Below are 20,098 nucleotides of genomic sequence, written 5' to 3' on the forward strand. Positions count from 1 at the left end.
CTTAATTATGAAAACATGCTATTTTGTGCTTAATTTGACTAATTTTATTCCACTTTTATCACATTTGATGCCTTGAAGGTTTTGAAGAGTGATTTTAGGTGTAATAGGTTAGAATCGCTTGATGAGAGTAGAAGAGAAGCATGGAATTGGGAGAAAACATGAAGAAATCAAAGGAGAAGAGCATAGCAATGTGTGCGTACGCACAGACCTGCGTGCATACACACAAGAACCACACAGCCATGTGTGCGTACGCACAATCTCCTGTGCGTACGCACAAGACGAAAATCAGCATGTGTGCGTATGCACACACCTGTGCATACGCACAAGTCCCAGTGCGTGAATCATTTATTGCAAATCGCTAGGGGCATTTTTTGGGCCTCCAGGGCCCAATTTTGGGAATTTTTGAAGCTGATGAGTGCTATATCAAAGAGGCTCTCTTTCCATGTGAAATGGGGGAGCAATTAGGGTTAGATTTTAGTCATGTAGTTTAGTTTCTAGAGAGAGAAGCCTCTCTCTAGAATTAGGGTTTTATTTGTTAATTTCCTTTTAATTTTAGCTTTTAATTCTTGTTCTAGTATAGTTTCATTTATGTTTCCATGTTCTTCTATCTTGTTCTTCTTCATTTCTCTTGTTATTTCCTTTATTTTGTTACTTTTATGTTTATGGATACTTTTGTTAATTTTAATTTCAATTAATGTAATTTATGTTTTCATGTTGATTATTGCTTTCTTTAGTTATTATTATCATTTTCTTGCATTTGGTAGTTAGAATTTATTTTTAATGTAATTTAATGTTATTTTATTTTTATGCACACCATGTGTTTGATAAAATGCTTGGCTTAGTTTTTACTTAGTTTTTCTCCACTCTTGGCTTGAAATTGATGACTTTGGTGATCCCTTGAGTCATTGGTATCCATTCTTGTTTGATACATTAGAGTAGTTAGTTGATTTGGTCTCCATTGACTCTTTGTGACTCCAAGTGTTGACATAGGACTTATGGATTGAAATCAACTATGCCTACTTGACTTATCCTCAATGTAGGGTTGACTAAGTAGGATTAACTCTTCATAATCATCATGTGTTTGTGGCTAATGGCTAGGATAGGTAATCTTAGCTCTTAATTACTTGCCAAGAGGTTTCTTGCATTTTAATTTTCCTTGCTTTGACTTTTATTTCTTGCATGTTTAGTTTTCATACTCTTGGTTGAGAAGTTGGTTGTTTGGGTGAAATTGAGTTGTGAATGTCCATTCCGTATTGTGTGATGATTGTTAATTGGATTGGTTTCCCTTGACTCTAGGTGACCCACTAGTGTTGACTTAGGACTTAGGGATTGGGATCAATTATGCCCTATTGACTAATCCTCAAGTAGGATTGACTAATTGGGATTAATTCCACACAGTTGCCATGTTTGTGGTCCATGTAACTAGGATAGGAATCCTATATTCCCCAATTCTCACCAAGAGTCTTGAGTTGCGCCTAGGGTTAGGTATAATTTGAAAAGTTAAACTGTTTCAGTATAGACCTAATAAACCTATACTTGTGACATGCTAACTATTCATACTGAAATTTACGTAAGCTGCGAATACAAACATAAAACAAAGAAAAGAGTAATCAGAGCAGAGTAAAGAGACAAAGTGAAAAGAGTAATATGATAAAGAGATTAGAGAGTAAGTAGAGGGCCTGTTAAAAGGTCATTAGTTGCTGATGAGTGGATATTTCATACCCTTTTCGGTACTATTTTCTTAGTGTTTTTAGTTATATTTTATTAAGTTTTAGTATGTTTTATTGCAAAAATTCATATTTGGATACTACTTTGAGTTTTTGTATTTTTCCTATGATTTTAGGTAATTTTTGGGTGAAATTGGCGAAATCTGGCAAAGGCTAATTCAGAGGCAAAGAAAGGATAGCAAATGCTGTCAAATCCTGACCTCCGTGCATTCCAATGAGCATATCTCGAGTTACGAAGGTCCAATTAATGCGCTCTTAATGGTGTTGCAAAGCCAACTTCTAGAGCTTTCCAAAAATATATAATGATTTATACTTTTCATTCGTAATCATTGCCCAAAGTAGGCGTTGAACGCCCACCTCTGGTGTTCAACGCCGAAGAAGGAACAACACTCCTAGTTGAATGCCCAAACTGGCTTCCAACGCCAGCCAGGGAGCAGGAACCAAAGTTAAATGTCCAGAACTTGAGTGGAACGCCAATCATCAGCCTAAACACTCACCAATTGGGCCCTAAAGTGGATTTTAGCACTTCTTAGCTTATTTTATTTTCCTTTTGTAATTTTTAATTACAAACAATATCTTTTAGGTTTAGTCTTAGAGTTTTTATTATAAATAAGGGGCTTCCTTCCTCCTGAGGATTATGCTTCCCAGTAGGGGATAAGCATAGACACATTACATTACGCCTTATCTATTTTCTTTGTAAAGTATGAGCAGCTAAACCTCCTGAGTTAAGGATAGGAGCTCTACTCATTCCTATGGATTAATATTATTACTTTTCTACTTTAATACATGTTAGATTCCATTCTATGATGTATTTTCGTTCTTCATCTTTATAAATCTGGGGTGGAACGAGAGTGTGACCCCTTATTCTACATGAGCTCTTGCGAAGCCTTAGCAGGATAGTATTGAGCTACAGCTTGAGAGTGCATCACGGGTTCCAAAAGATTTTCTGTATTAATTGAGATACACGACATAAAATCTCGTTAGTCATGGGTAATTGACATCTCTGTGGCGCTAAGGCTAGAATCATAGAGCTTCATTCTCCGATCTGGAAGATCCAATCTTGTTTGTGGCGTTTTGAGTAAGATTATCAGAGATTGAGTTGCGTGCGCTTCACCCTCGTTCAGATTGGATGGCCATTAGCACCGGCGTTTGATCTGGATCAGAGGAGATTAATGACCACTAGCCTCGGCTTTAATCACTTACAACCATGCCAATGAATGAATCACTCATTGTTAAAGTAGTTAGTAAGAAGTATTAATCCAGAAAGATAAGCAACTCCATAACCTTAACTGATTCCTTATCATTGTTTTACGTCTTTTCTTTATTGTTTTTTTATGCGCCTAAAACAACAACAATCCCCTTTCTGTTTGCCTGACTAAGATCTGCAAGAGAACCATTGCTTTCTCAATCCGACAATCCTCGTGGGATCGACCCTCACTCACCTAAGGTATAACTTGGACGACCCGGTGCACTTGTCGGTTCAGTTGTGCGAGTTCTAATTTTGTGCACCAAGTTTTTGGCACCGTTGCCGGAGATTGTTCGAGATTGACAAACTAACGGTTGTCTTGCTGCTAAGATCAGGTACTTTTACTATTTTTCTTGTCGTGTTTCTTATTTTCTTTTTAAATTTTTTCAAAAATATTTTCATCTTTAGTCATCTTTTTCTTTTGTTTGAATCTTTTGTCAATTTTTAAGTTTGGTGTCCCTTTGGTTTTTATTTCTTTTCTTTATTTTTCGAAAATTGTTTCTTGTTTTTCTTTCGTTGTGTTTTTCTTTGTTTGATTTCAAAATTTTTAAGTTTGGTGTCTTTTAGTGTTTTTCTTTTTTAAATTTTTCGAATTTATGCTCTTTGATCTTAAAATTTTTAAGTTTGGTGTCTGTCTAGTGTTTGTCTTTCTTTGTATTTTCGAAAATCTTTAAGATTTAATTTTAAAATTTTAAGTTTGTTATCCCATTAGTAATCTTTTTATTTAATTTAATTTTCTTATCCTTAAATCTTTATCTTATCTTTTTCTTTCATTTTAAAATTCTGTTATCTTATCTTTACTTTTATTTTAAATTCAATTTTTAAAAGTTTAGTATTTGGCTAGTTTCTCTTTCTAAGTTTGAATTTCAAAATCTTTTCTTATCTTATTTTAATTTTCAAATTTCCAAATCTTTTATTTTTTATAAAATTGAATTTTAAAATCTTTAAACTTTTAAAAATCTTATTATCTTGTTTCTCTCTCTTTTGACTCTTTCTTCCTAATTTTTGGATTTCAAAATCTTTACTTGACTTTTTCAATTTTCGAAAATTGCATCTTAAATTTCAAATCTTGCTTTTTCTTGTTTTAATTTTAAAAGTTTGGTGCCTTTTAATATTTTCTTTTCCTTTTTAAATTTCAAAAATTTCAAATTTTATCCTTTTCTTTTTTTAATCAATTTTTCTTTTAAAATTTTCAAATCATATCTTGTTTATCTTTCTTGATCCTTGATCTTTATCTTATCTATCATTTCCTTGATTTTTGAATTTTGTTATAGTTATCTTGTTTTCATCTTTCTTTTTTAAATTTGCTTTTAATTTTTGAATCATATCTTATCTTGATCTTTGATCTTTATGTTATCTTTTTCCTTGATTTTCAAATTTTGATATCCTATCTTTATTTTAAATTCAAATTTTAAAAGTTTAGTATTTTGTTAGTTTCTCTTTAAATTGAATTTCAAAATATCTCTATTTAACTTTCTCTTTTTAAATTTAAAAAAATTTTTGAAATCAAATCTTCTATCCCATTTTCAAATCTTTTTAGATAGTTGGTTGTTTTATTTTTAGTGTTATCTTTTACTTTCTTTGTGAATTTCAAAAATTTTTTAAACCTCTTTCTTTCTAATTATTTTAATTTTTCGAATTTTCTAAGTTATTTTTAATTTATTTTATTTATTTTTGAATTTTTTTGAATTTTTTATTTTATTTAATTCTAAAAAAATGTATAATTTCTTATTTTTTTTTGGGTATCTCACTGGGAGTTCTCTAGATTTTGACATAGAGACTCCCAGTTTTCTTTGTCTCTTGTTGGTTCAAGAACACTAAAAGCCCTATGGATCAAAAAGAGTTTGCTCAACCCAGAAGATTCCTGGGGTCATATACAACTCCTATTCCTGACTTGTATGGAAGGAGTATTAGTGTACCTCCCATTGGAGGAGACAACTTTGAGCTCAACCCACAATTAGTAATTCAAGTGCAGCAAAACTGCCAAATTTATGGACTCCCACAGGAAGATCCCATCAGGTTCATATCTAATTTCCTACAGATTTGTGATACTTTAAAGAACAATGGAGTGGATCCTGACGTCTGTAGGTTGATTCTCTTTCCGTTCGCTGTGAGAGATCAAACAAAGGACTGGGTTGAAGTTCAACCTAGAGAGAGCTTAAATACATGGGGTAAAGTTGCGAATAAGTTTCTCACTAAGTACTTTCCACCTAGGAGGTTAACCGAGTTGAGGCTAGCTATTCAAAACATTAAGCAAGGGGAGAGCGAATCCCTCTATGATGCTTGGAGGAGGTACAAACTAATCCTCAAAAGATGACTCATCGAGATGTTCACACATTGGGTAAAGATAGACATCTTCTATGAAGGTCTTTCTGAGATGGCCAAGAGGTCATTGGATCACTCTGCGAGTGGTTCTCTGCACATGCAAAAGACACCCAGAGAGGTAGATGAGCTCGTTGAGATGGTTGCCACTAACCAGTACTTATACTCATCTGAGAGGACTCTGGTAAGAAAGGGAGCTCAAGAAGTAGAGACTGTAGAGACAGAGAGTGCTAGGGAAAAAATTCAATGCCCAGGAGAGGGCAAAGCTGAAGTAAAATTTCCAGGAGGGGGCAGAGGGGAAGTAGAATGTCCAGAAGGGAGAAGAGCAGATGTTGAACCCCCACAGAGGGGAACAATAGATATCAATTCAAAAGACATCCCCCCAAGCACCCTGACAACCCCTTTCCAGTCAATCTGGACACTCATTCTGCATTACCTAAGGCCCCAGAGTATGGAGCCAAGTTGTCATACCTTCAGAAACTTTAGAGACTGATGAGCGGATAATTTATACACTTTTTGGCATTGTTTTTAGGTAGTTTTTAGTAGGATCTAGCTACTTTTAGGGATGTTTTCATTAGTTTTTATGCTAAATTCACATTTCTAGACTTTACTATGAGTTTGTGTGTTTTTCTGTGATTTCAGGTAATTTCTGGCTGATATTGAGGGACCTGAGCAAAACTCTGATAAAGAAGGCTGACAAAGGACTGCTGAAGCTGTTGGATTCTGACCTCCCTGCACTCGAAATGTATTTTTTGGAGATACAGAACTCCAAATGGCACGATCTTAACGGCTTTGGAAAGTATACATCCAAATCTTTCCAGCAATATATAATAGTCCATACTTTATTCGAGATTTGATGATGTAAACTGGCGCTCAACGCCAGCTCCATGCTGCATTCTAGAGTCAAAGGCCAGAAACACGTCACGAACCAGAGTTGAACGCCAAAAACACATTACAACTTGGCATTCAACTCCAAGGTAAGCCCCAGCTCGTGTAAAGATCAAGCTCAGCCCAAACATACACCAAGTGGGCCCCGAAAGTGAATTTATGCATCAATTACTTACTTCTGTAAACCCTAGTAGCTAGTTTAGTATAAATAGAACTTTTTACTAGTGTATTAGATATCCTGGATTGTATTTTTGATCCTGTGATCACGTTTTGGGGGCTGGCCTCTCGGCCAAGCCTAGACCTTCATCACTTATGTATTTTCAACGGTGGAGTTTCTACACACCATAGATTAAGGGTGTGGAGCTCTGCTGTACCTCGAGTTTTAATGCAAGTACTTCCATTTTTTATTCAATTCGACTTATTCTTGTTCTAAGATATTCGTTGCACTTCAACTTGATGAATGTGATGATCCGTGACACTCATCATCATTCTAACCTATGAACGCGTGACTGACACCCACTTCCGTTCTACCTTAGACCGGGCACATATCTCTTGGATTCCTTAATCAGAATCTTCATGGTATAAGCTAGAATTGATGGCGGCATTCATGGGAATCCAGAAAGTCTAACCTTGTCTGTGGTATTCTGGATAAGATTCTAGGATTGAATGACTGTGACGAGCTTCAAAGTCGCGATTGTTGGGCGTGATGACAAACACAAAAGAATCAAGGGATTCTATTCCAACATGATCGAGAACCGACAGATGATTAGCCGTGCTGTGACAGAGCATGTGGACCTTTTTCACTGAGAGGATGGGATGTAACCATTGACAACGATGATGCCCTACATACAGCTTGCCATGGAAAGGAATAAGAAGGATTGAAGGAAGACAGTAGGAAAGCAGAGATCCAACAGGGACAAGCATATCCATACACTTGTCTGAAATTCCCACCATTGAATTACATGAGTACCTCTATCTTTATTTTTTATTTTATTTATTATTCAAAAACTCCATAACATTTACTATCCGCCTAACTAAGATTTACAAGATGATCATAGCTTGCTTCATACCACAATCTCCGTGGGATCGACCATTACTCACGTAAGGTATTACTTGGATGACCCAGTGCACTTGCTGGTTAGTTGTGCAGAGTTGTGACTAAGTGTGATTCACGTTTGAGAGCGCTACCAAGTTATTGGGGCCATTGTTGATGATCACAATTTCGTGCACCAAGTTTTTGGCGCCGTTTCCAGGGATTGTTCGAGTATGGACAACTGACAGTTCGTCTTGTTGCTCAGATTAGGTAATTTTCTTTTTATTTTTCTTTTCAAAAAGTTTTCAAAAACATATTTTTCAAAATTATTTTTTTCTTTGTTTTCGAAAAATTATTCAAAATTTTTAAGAATGAATTCTAGTGTTTCATGAAGCATGTTGAAGCTTGGCTGCCTATAAAGCCATGTCTAACTCAATTGGATTGAGGCTTCCAAACCATCAGCATAGAGGCAAGTTAATTTGAATATCAACTGTTATATGCCTGATTTATATCCTAAAGCTGGCTGGCTATTAAGCCATGCCCAACCCTTGGATTGGAGCTTTAGGCTAACATTGAAAGATTCCTGGAATTCTTATTAAAAATTTTGAATTTCTTATTTTCTTTTTGCTATATGTTTTTCGAAAAAATCAAAAGAAAATACAAAAAAATCATAAAATCATAAAAAAACCAAATATATATTGTGTTTCTTGTTTGAGTCTTGTGTCATGTTTTAAGTTTGGTGTCAATTGCATATTCATATTGTTCTTGAAATTTTTGAAAATTCATGCATTCATAGTGTTCTTCATGATCTTCAAGTTGTTCTTGGTAAGTCTTCTTGTTTGATCTTGATGTTTTCTTGCTTTGCGTCTTTTATTGTTTTTCATGTGCATCTTTGCATTCATATTGTATAAGCATTAAAGATTTCTAAGTTTGGTGTCTTGCAATTTTCTTTGCATCAAAAATTTTTCAAAAACATGTTCTTGATGTTCATCATGATCTTCAAAGTGTTCTTGGTGTTCATCATGACATTCATAGTGTTCTTGCATGCATCATGTGTTTTGATATGAAATTTTCATGCATTGAGTCATTTTTGCGTTTTTCTCTCTTATCATTAAAAATTCAAAAAAAAAATCAAAATATATCTTTTCCTTTTTTCTCTCAAAAATTCGAAATTTTGGGTTGACTTGGTCAAAAAATTTTAAAATAAGTTGTTTTCTTGTTAGTCAAGTCAAAATTTCAAATTTTAAAAATCTTATCTTTTTAAAACTTTTTCAAAAATTAAATCTTTTTCATCTTTCTTATTAATTTTCGAAAAATCTTTAAAAATAATTTTCAAAAATCTTTTCTTAGTTTATCTTTATTTTTGAAAATTATGCTAACAATTAATATGATTGATTCAAAAATTTAAAGTTTGTTACTTTCTTGTTAAGAAAGGTTCAATCTTTAAATTCTAGAATCATATCTTTTAGTTTCTTGTTAGTTAAGTAATTAATTTTAATTTTAAAAATTAAATCTTTTTCAACCATATCTTTTTAATCATATCTTTTTATCATATCTTTTTAAATCATATCTTTTTCAAAAATTTGATTTCAAAATATCTTATCTAACTTCTTATCTTCTTATCTTTTCAAATTTGATTTTAATATCTTTTTCAACTAACTAATTAACTTTTGTTTGTTTCTTATCTTTTTCAAAACCACCTAACTACTTTTCCCTCTCTAAATTTTGAAAATATCTCACCCCTTTTTCAAAATTCTTTTTAATTAATTAATTGTTTTAAATTTTAATTTTAATTTTAATTCTTCCTTTAATTTTTGAAAATCATTTAACTCCTTTTTAAAATTTAATTTCGAAAATTTCTCCCTCTTTCATCTTTTCTTATTTATTTATTCATTTACTAACACCTCTCTTCACCTCTCTTCAACTCAAATCACTACCACTATCCTTACCCTTGTGTTTGGATTCTCCTTTCTTTATCCCCTTTCTTCTTCTACTAATAATAAGGAACCTCTTTACTGTGACATAGAGGATTCATCTTCTTTTTCTATTCCCTTCTCTTTCATATGAGTAGGAACAAGGAAAAAGGCATTCTTGTTGAAGCTGATCCAGAACCTGAAAGGACTCTGAAGAAGGAACTAAGAGAAGCTAAATTACAACAATCCAGAGACAACCTTGCTGAAATTTTCGAACAAGAAAAGGAGATGGCAGCCGAACCCAACAACAATAATGCAAGGAGAATGCTTGGTGATTATACTACACCTACTTCCAAGTTTGATGGACGAAGCATCTCAATTCCTGCCATTGGAGCAAACAATTTTGAGCTGAAACCTCAACTAGTTGCTCTAATGCAACAAAACTGCAAGTTTCATGGACTTCCATCAGAAGATCCCTATCAGTTTTTAACTGAGTTCTTGTAGATCTGTGAGACTGTAAAGACGAATGGAGTAGATCCTGAAGTCTACAGGCTCATGCTTTTCCCTTTTGCTGTAAGAGACAGAGCTAGAACATAGTTGGATTTACAACCTAAGGATAGCCTAGACTCCTGGGATAAGCTGCTCACGACCTTCTTGGCTAAATTCTTTCCTCCTCAAAAGCTGAGCAAGCTTAGATTGGATGTTCAGACATTCAAACAAAACGATGGTGAATCCCTCTATGAAGCTTGGGAAAGATACAAGCAGATGACCAAAAGGTGTCCTTCTGACATGCTTTCATAATAGAACATTCTGGATATATTCTATTATGGTCTGTCTGAGTTCTCTAAGATGTCACTGGACCATTCTGCAGGTGGATCCATTCACCTAAAGAAAACGCCTGCAGAAGCTCAAGAACTTATTGACATGGTTGCAAATAACCAGTTCATGTACACTTCTAAGAGGAATTCCGTGAATAATGGGACGCCTTAGAGGAAGGGAATTCTTGAGATTGATGCTCTGAATGCCATATTGGCTCAAAACAAAATGTTGACTCAGCAAGTCAACATGATTTCCTAAAGTCTGAATGGATGGCAAAATGCATCCAACAGTACTAAAGAGGCATCTTCTGAAGAAGAAGCTTATGATCCTGATAACCCTGCAATAGCAGAGGTAAATTACTTAGGTGAACCTTATGGAAACACCTATAATTCATCATGGAGAAATCATCCAAATTTCTCATGGAAGGATCAACAAAAGGCTCAACTAGGCTCTAATAATGGTGGAAGAAATAGGCTCAGCAATATCAAGCCTTATCCATCATCTTCTCAGCAACAGACAAAGAATTATGAACAGAGTACCTCTAACTTAGCAAACTTAGTCTCTGATCTGTCTAAGGCCACTTTAAGTTTCATGAGTGAAACAAGGTCCTCCATTAGAAATCTGGAGGCACAAGTGGGACAGCTGAGTAAGAAAGTTACTGAAACCCCTCCTAGTACTCTCCCAAGCAATACAGAAGAGAATCCAAAAAGAGAGTGCAAGGCCATTGATATACTCAACATGGCCGAATGCAAGAAGGAGGGAGAAGACGCGAATCCCAATGAGGAAGACCTCATGGGACATCCCCCAACCAAGAAGGAGTTCCCTATTGAGGACCCAAAGGAATCTGAGGCTCATATAGAGACCATAGAGATTCCATTAAATATCCTTTTGCCATTCATGAGCTCTGAAGATTATTCTTCCTCTGATGAGGATGAAGATGTAACTGGAGAGCAAGTTGCTCAATATCTAGGAGCCATCATGAAGCTGAATACCAAATTGTTTAGTAATGAGACTTGGGAAGGTGAACCTCCCTTGCTCATTGGTGAACTAGATACATGGGTTTAGCAAACCTTACCTCAAAAGAGACAAGATCCTAGCAAATTCTTAATACCCTGTACCATAGGCACCATGACCTTTGAAAAGGCTCTGTGTGACCTAGGGTCAAGCATAAATCTTATGCCACTCTCTGTAATGGAGAAGCTGGGGATCATTGAGGTACAGCCTGCCTTATTTTCATTACAAATGGCAGACAAGTCAGTAAGACAAGCTTATGGATTGGTAGAGGACATGTTGGTAAAGGTTGAAGGCCTTTACATCCCTGCTAATTTCATAATCTTAGACACTAGGAAGGAGGAGGATGAATGCATCATCCTTGGAAGACCTTTCCTAGCCACAGCAGGAGCTGTGATAGATGTTAACAGAGGAGAATTAGTCCTTCAATTGAATGGGGACTCCCTTATGTTTAAGGCTCAAGGATCTTCTTCTTTAACAATGGAGAGGAAGCATGAAAAGCTTCTCTCAGTACAGAGTCAAACAGAGCCCCTACAGTCAAACTCTAAGTTTGGTGTTGGGAGGCCACAACCAAACTCTAAGTTTAGTGTTGAATCCCCACAACCAAACTCTAAGTTTGGTGTTGGGACTATACAACATTGACCTGATCACCTGTGTGGCTCCATGAGAGCCCACTGTCAAGCTATTGACATTAAAAAAGCGCTTATTGGGAGGCAACCCAATTTTTGTTTATCTAATTTATTTTATTTTCATTGTTCTTTTATGTTTTATTAGGTTTATGATCATGTGGAGTCATGAAAAAAAAATTAAAATTAAAAACAGAATCAAAAACAGCAGAAGAAAAATCACACCCTGTAGGAAGGACTTACTGGCGTTTAAACGCCAGTAAGGAGCATCTAGCTGGTGTTCAATACCAGAACAGAGCATGGATCTGGCGTTGAATGCCAGAAACAAGCAACATCCGGGTGTTCAAACGCCAAGAATGTACCCTGAGGAAAGCTGGCGCTGGATGCGAGAAACAAGCATGGAACTGGCGTTGAACGCCTAGAACATGCTACACATGGGCGTTGAACGCCCAGAACATGCATCAGTTCGGCGTTCAAACGCCAGAATTGCATACAAAGGCACTTTACATGCCTAATTGGTGCAGGGATGTAAATCCTTGACACCTCAGGATCTGTGGACCCCACAGGATCATCTCAAGATCTGTGGACTCCACAGGATCTCCACCTACCATATTCTCCCCTCTTCTCAACATTCATCCTCTCTTTCCAATAAACACTCTTCCCCAAAACCCTTCACCAATCACCTCAATCTCTCTTCCCAATTACCCCCTTCACCACTCACATCCATCCACTCTTCACCTACCTTCAAAATTTAAATTTCTTTCCCACCCAAACCCACCTTAAATGGCCGAACCTACTCCCTCTCCTCTCCCTATATAAAACCCTCCATTCTATTTAACTTTCACACAACACAACCCCCTCTTCTATACCTTGGCCGAATACACCTCCCCTACTCTCCTCCATATTTTCTCTTCTTCTTCTTCTTTTCTTTCTTCTCTTGCTCGAAGGCGAGCAATATTTTAAGTTTGGTGTGGTAAAAGCATAAGCTTTTTTTTTCCATTACCATTGATGGCACCTAAGGCCGGAGAAACCTCTAGAAAAGGAAAAGGGAAGACAAAAGCTTCCACCTCCGAGTCATGGGAGATGGAGAGATTCATCTCCAAAGCCCATCAAGACCACCTCTATAATGTTGTGGCTAAGAAGAAGGTGATCCCTGAGGTCCCTTTCAATCTCAAGAAAAATGAGTTTCCGAAGATCCGACATGAGATTCAAAGAAGAGGTTGGGAAGTTCTAACCAACCCCATTCAACAAGTCAAAATCTTGATGGTTCAAGAGTTCTATGCCAATTCATGGATTACTAGGAACCATAATCAAAGTATGAACCCGAATCCAAAGAACTATCTTACAATGGTTCGGGGGAAATACTTAGATTTTAGTCCGGAAAATGTGAGGTTGGCATTCAACTTGCCCATGATGCAAGGAGATGCACGCCCCTACACAAGAAGGGTCAACTTTGATCAAAGGTTGGACCAAGTCCTTAGGGACATATGTGTTGAAGAAGCTCAATGGAAAAGAGACTCCAAAGGCAAGCCAGTTCAATTAAGAAGACTGGACCTCAAGCCTGTGGCTAGAGGACGGTTGGAGTTCATCCAACGCTCCATCATCCCCATTAGCAACTGATCTGAAGTTACTGTGGATCGGGCCATCATGATTCATAGCATCATGAATGGAGAGGAAGTAGAAGTTCATGAAGTTATCTCCATTGAATTCTACAAAATAGCCGATAAGCCCTCTACTTTGGCAAGGCTAGCTTTTCCTTATCTTATTTGCCATCTATGTTACTCAGCTAGAGTCATCATAGAAGGAGACATCCCCATTGAGGAGGACAAGCCCATCACTAAGAAAAGGATGGAGCAAATAAGAGAGCCCACTCATGGAACCCAAGAGACGCATGAGGAAGCCCATCACCAAGAAATCCCGAAGATGCCTCAAGGGATGCACTTTCCTCCCAACAACTATTGGGAACAACTCAACACTTCTCTTGAAGATTTGAGTTACAATGTGGATCAATTAAGGGTGGAATATCAAGAGCACTCTATCATTCTCCATGAAATTAGAGAAGATCAAATAGCAATGAGGGAGGAGCAACAAAGGCAAGGAAGAGACATAGAAGAGCTTAAGGACATTATAGGTCCTTCAAGAAGAAGATGCCACTAAGGTGGACTCATTTCTTGTTCTTATTTCTCTGTTTTTCGGTATTTTATGCTCTATGTGCGTTTATGTTTTGTGTCTCTACTTCATGATCATTAGTATGTAGTAACTATATCTTAAGGCTATGAATAATTCCATAAATCCTTCACCTCTCTTAAATGAAAAATGTTCCTAATTCAAAAGAACAAGAAGTACATGAATTTCGAAATTATCCTTGAATTTAGTTTAATTATATTGATGTGGTGACAATACTTTTTGTTTTCTGAATGAATGCTTGAACAGTGCATAATTTTTGATCTTGTTGTTTATTAATGTTAAAATTGTTGGCTCTTGAAAGAATGATGAACAAAGAGAAATGCTATCAATAATCTGAAAAAAAATCATGAAATTGATTCTTGAAGCAAGAAAAAGCAGTGAAAAGCAAAAGCTTGCGAAAAAAAATTAGAAAGAAAAAGAAAAAGCAAGCAGAAAAAGCCAATAGCCCTTAAAACCAAAAGGCAAGGGTAAAAAGGATCCAAGGCTTTGAGCATCAATGGATAGGAGGGCCCAAAGAAATAAAATCCAGGCCTAAGCAGCTAAATCAAGCTGTCCCTAACCACGTGCTTGTGGCATGCAGGTCCAAGTGAAAAGCTTGAGACTGAGTGGTTAAAGTTGTGATCCAAAGCAAAAAGAGTATGCTTAAGAGCTCTGGACACCTCTAACTAGGGACCTTAGCAAAGCTAAGTCACAATCTGAAAAGGTTCACCCAGTTATGTGTCTGTGGCATTTATGCATCCGGTGATAATATTGGAAAACAAAGTGCTTAAGGCCACGACCAAGACTCATAAAAGTAGCTATGTTCAAGAATCAACATACTTAATTAGGAGAATCAATAACACTATCTGAAATTCTAAGTTCCTAGAGATGCCAATCATTCTAAACATCAAAGGAAAAAGTGAGATGCCAAAACTGTTCAGAAGCAAAAAGCTACAAGTCCCGCTCATCAAATTAGAACTAATATTCATTGATATTTTGGGATTTATAGTATATTCTCTTCTTTTTATCCTAATTTATTTTCAGTTGCTTGGGGACAAGCGACAATTTAAGTTTGGTGTTGTGATGAGCGGATAATTTATACGCTTTTCGGCATTATTTTTAGGTAGTTTCTAGTAGGATCTAGCTACTTTTAGGGATGTTTTTATTAGTTTTTATGCTAAATTCACATTTCTAGACTTTACTATGAGTTTGTGTATTTTTCTGTGATTTCAGGTAATTTCTGGCTGAAATTGAGGGACCTGAGCAAAACTCTGATAAGAAGGCTGACAAAGTACTGCTAATGTTGTTGGATTCTGACCTCCCTGCACTTGAAATGGATTTTTTGGAGCTACACAATTACAAATGGCGCGTTCTCAAAAGCTTTGGAACGTAGACATCCGGAGCTTTCCAGCAATATATAATAGCCCATACTTTATTTGATATTTGACGATGTAAACTGGCGCTTAACGCCAGCTCCATGCTGCATTCTAGAGTTAAACGCCAGAAACACGTCACGAACCAGAGTTGAACGCCAAAAATACGTTACAACTTGGCGTTCAACTCCAAGATAAGCCTCAGCTCGTGTAAAGATCAAGCTCAGCCCAAACATATACCAAGTGGGCCCCGGAAGTGGATTTATGCATTAATTACTTACTTCTATAAACCCTAGTAGCTAGTTTAGAATAAATAGAACTTTTTACTAGTGTATTAGATATCCTGGATTGTATTTTTGATCATGTGATCACGTTTTGGGGGCTGGCCTCTCGGCCATGCCTGGACCTTCATCACTTATGTATTTTCAACGGTGGAGTTTCTACACACCATAGATTAAGGGTGTGGAGCTCTGTTGTACCTCGAGTTTTAATGCAAGTACTTCCATTTTTTATTCAATTCGATTTATTCTTGTTCTAAGATATTCGTTGCACTTCAACTTGATGAATGTGATGATCCATGACACTCATCATCATTCTCACCTATGAACGCGTGACTGACAACCACTTCCGTTCTACCTTAGACCGGACGCATATCTCTTGGATTCCTTAATCAGAATCTTCGTGGTATAAGCTAGAATTGATGGCGGCATTCATGGGAATCCGAAAAGTCTAACCTTGTTTGTGGTATTCCGAGTAGGATTCCGGGATTGAATGACTGTGACGAGCTTCAAACTCGCGATTGTTGGGCGTGATGACAAACGCAAAAGAATCAAGGGATTCTATTCCAACATGATCGAGAACCGACAGATGATTAGTCGTGCTGTGACAGAGCATTTGGACCTTTTTCACTGAGAGGATGGGATGTAACCATTGACAACGGTGATGCCCTACATACAGCTTGCCATGGAAAGGAATAAGAAGGATTGAAGGAAGACAGTAGGAAAGCAGAGATCCAACATGGACAAGAATCTCCATACACTTATCTGAAATTCCCACCATTGAATTACATGAGTAACTCTATCTTTATTTTCTGTTTTATTTATTATTCGAAAACTCCATAACATTTACTATCTGCCTAACTAAGATTTACAAGATGACCATAGCTTGCTTCATACCAACAATCTCCGTGGGATCGACCCTTACTCACGTAAGGTATTACTTGGACGACCCAGTACACTTGCTGGTTAGTTGTGCGGAGTTGTGACTAAGTGTGATTGATGTTTGAGAGCGCTACCAAGTTATTGGGCCATTGGTGATGATCACAATTTCGTGCACCAGAGACCTACTAACACTCTTCCCAGAGACACAGAGGTGAATCCAAGAGAAGAGTGTAAGGCTCTCATCAGGACCAAAGAGGCTGAGCCTAAGGTGGTACACACTGTTGAGGCACTAAGTGAAGAACAGGCTCAAGAAGAGGCTAGAAGCACAATATTACACACCCCTCTTATGGGTAGAAAGCCTGAAGTACCACACCAACAGAAGTCCCAAAAGGAGACCAAGGATGAGGACCACTCACAATCCTTAGAAAGCTCTAAGAAGTTGCAAATCAATATTCCTTTTGCTGAGGTTTCAAAGCAAAGACCTCTCTCTGCTGCACTTTTGAAGTGCTTACTCTCTGAAAAAGAAGAAGAGTTAAAAGTGCAAGAGCAAGGAACAGAGGCCCCTGTACCAAGTGAAAGTCCTGAATTCAGAGTGGTGAAGATCATCAAGGAAACCACTGGAAAGGGGATTGTGACCAAGTGATGAGTTCTAATTCACACCCCATTCAAAAATTAGTGAATTAGTTCTTTTGGCAAGCGCACCAAAATTATCGCCAAGTAATAACCCACAGTGGAGTGCGATCGTATCCACAGAGATTGGCAAATTCAAGCAGTTTTAATTGGTTGATGAATTAGTCAAGCGGATCAATAAGATTGCGAAGTGCAGAATTGTAAATGACATAAATGTAAATGACTAGAATATAAAGAAAATCAATAAAGTGCAGAAACGGAAATTGCAGAATGTAAAGTGTTGAATCATAAATGACTTGAATGTAAATGGGAGTGGGGAATTGCTGAATGTAAAAATTAAGCTGTAAAGAAATAGATAGATAAGAATGGGGAAGTTCATTGAGATTGGGAGATGTTGTCTCTCTGGATCAAATCTAGCTTATATCCTCTTCAATCATGCAACTCATTGACCTCTTGGCAATCATGATTGATTGAGTCCCATTCCCTTGGTGACTCAATCTCTCAGATCTTGATCAATAGCCAATTCCTTGGTCTAATTGCTCATGAAGAGAGATATGCTTGGTCCTTGATTATACCACACACCCTTATAGGTCCAGGTAGAGGGAGGATTATATGTCACGTATCCAAACACCAAAACCCAGATTCTACTCAAGTGTGAGAAGGGATTTCATGCATGGTTTCATGTTTCCTTTCCTAAGGTTCCCATGAAACCCAATTGCATTCAATCTCTTTCCCAAGATAATTGAACACTAAGCATTAAGAATGAAATTCCTTCTAGCAAATCAAAGAGAAGATGAAGAGAAGAAGAATTTCACTATTATCAATCCATCAAGTACAACAGAGCTCCCTCTCTCAATAAGAGGGAAGTTAGCTACTTATAGCTCAAAAAGTACTCAAAAGTGAAGTGTAAAAGTGGATCTAAAACTGACTGCTTAACTCCTTCTTTAGTACTTCTTGGGGGTATTTATACTACTCCTAGTAAAATAAAAGAATTACAAAAGTGAAAAGGAAAAATTACATTTTGGAGGGAAAAGAAAACACTCAATAAGCGTGACTTCTTAGCTGGCGTGTTACTGGCGTGTCACGTGCCCTTCATTTCTAGCTTGGCATGCCACGCCCAATCCTTCAAGTGGCACGCTCATCTCTCTATCAACCTTGGCGTGCCACGCCTTCGAACTTAAGTGGCACGCCCTTTGCCTTTTTCCACTTTTCTTTGCCTCTAGAGACTTGAACTGGCGTGCCACGCCTAGGGTCTGGCGTGCCACGCACCTTTGTAAGTGAGTGGTTCCTCTGTTTGGCGTGCCACGCCACGAACTTAAGTGGCACGCCCCAATGCTTCTTTACCCTCTGAATAACACTGGCGTGCCACGCCTAGTTTCTCAAGTGGCACGCCTAAGTGAAGAATGGTGAATGGCGTGCCACACCTTCGATACCAAGTGGCACGTCCCATGTAACTGGCCTCCTTCATCCTCTCTAGAAACTTGTACCCGTGTGCCACGCCTGAAGGCTGGCGTGCCACGCCCATAATCTTGCCTTGATTCCAATGGTTGGCGTGCCACGTCTCAGCTTCAAGTGGCATGCCATAGTGAGATGCTTGGGTTGGCGTGCCACGCCTTCGATACCAAGTGGCACACCTAAGTGAGATTGAGAGGATGGCGTGCCACGCCTTCGACATCAAGTGGCACGCCCAGTCTTTAGTTTCCTTCAGCTCCTTCTCTGGATTATTGTACCAGCGTGCCACGCCATGCTGCTCAAGTGGCACACCTATGCATTTGTGCACTCTTCAAGCTTGGCGTGCCACGCCTGGGTTCTCAAGTGGCACGCCCAATTGACTTTTTGGAGCTGGCGTGCCACGCCTTTGACACCAAGTGGCACGCCATAGTGGAGGTTCTTCCTGAGATGGTGAGTTGGCGTGCCACGCCCCTTTGCTCAAGTGGCACGCCCATAGTAGTTGATGGGTCAGGCGTGCCACGCCCAACCTGGCGTGCCACGCCCCTTTTGTGTCCTCTATTTTGCTCTCTGGAATTTTGTACTAGCGTGCCACGCCCATATGCATGCTTGGACTTCTTCTCTGGACTTTAGTACTGGCGTGCCACGCCAGTGCATTTTTGTGGTGTTTGCTCCAAGTGGCACGCCAGTTTTACACGCCCAGCTTCTTGTTTGTCTTCTACCCATTTTTGATGCCTTTTTCACCTGAAATTCAGCACAACTCATCTCAAAGTAGTGTACCATAATATTCATCAAATAATGCATGAATTGTACTAATCAAATGAGATTTATGCTCTTTTATGGTCTTCTTTATGCAAGAAATAAGGGTAGATGATGCAAGTCATCACCAAGGAACAAAAGATGATATCCATGAGAAAGAGAAGGTCAGCAAGAAGGCATCCAACCCTTACCCTAACAAGCAAGGAGAATCAAGCTGATAACAATACCAGAAAGCTTGTTAGGAGAAATTCAAATCTAAGGGCACTAATCTCCTCATCTTTTCCCTTGGAGTCATTTCTTTTAACCAACTAGAAGAAGAGGAAGAAAATTCAGCAATCAAGTGTCAAGCTAATGACATTAAAGAAGCGTTTGTTGGGAGGCAACCCAACTATAAGTATCCTTTAGTTTAATTATGTTTCTATTTCAGTTCTCTTTTAAATTTCTTTTAGTAAATTTTGCTTTGTCATTGATTTTCATAGTTTTTCTAGCTTTTCTAATGTTTGTGATCATGCACAATTTTTAGAATAGGAATAGACGAACCCAGCATGGAGAACAGAACACCCTAGAGAGTGTCCCTTATTGGCGTTTAATGCCAAAAGGGAAGAGAGAGCATGGGCGTTCAATGCCCATAAGAGAAGCAGCCCTGGCGTTCAACGCCAAGAGAGGACCAAGTTTTCTTTGCTTGAGGACAAGCAAAATTTTTAAGTTTGTTGTTGCAGAGCAAGCTTTAGGTGTATATTATCATCAATAGCACCAAAGAGAGGTGAATCATCGTCACAGAAGACCACAGCCTGAGCAACCATCAGCACTGAGGTGGTTTAGTTTCATCCCCCCTTTCTTTCTGTTTTTCAGTATTTCATTCTATTTTCTATTTTCTATTCTATCTTTTTCATGATCACTCTTAGGATTTTGCTTTAGTAGTTTATTTTTAAAATTTTTATGGTTAAATATGTCTCATGAATTGCCCACTAAGCTT

At 37.8% G+C, this 20,098-nt stretch overlaps 1 non-coding gene across 1 annotated transcript; it reads right to left on the bottom strand.

Annotated features, from left to right (window-relative positions):
* Positions 1-9,816: 9,816 nt before the first annotated feature.
* Positions 9,817-9,924, bottom strand: LOC112713684 (small nucleolar RNA R71). The gene has a single exon (XR_003158655.1). It is a non-coding gene; the product is annotated as a small nucleolar RNA R71 (small nucleolar RNA).
* Positions 9,925-20,098: the final 10,174 nt, after the last annotated feature.

The sequence above is a fragment of the Arachis hypogaea genome, chromosome 9, assembly GCF_003086295.3.
Source record: "Arachis hypogaea cultivar Tifrunner chromosome 9, arahy.Tifrunner.gnm2.J5K5, whole genome shotgun sequence".
In the NCBI taxonomy this organism is placed as follows: Eukaryota; Viridiplantae; Streptophyta; class Magnoliopsida; order Fabales; family Fabaceae; genus Arachis; species Arachis hypogaea.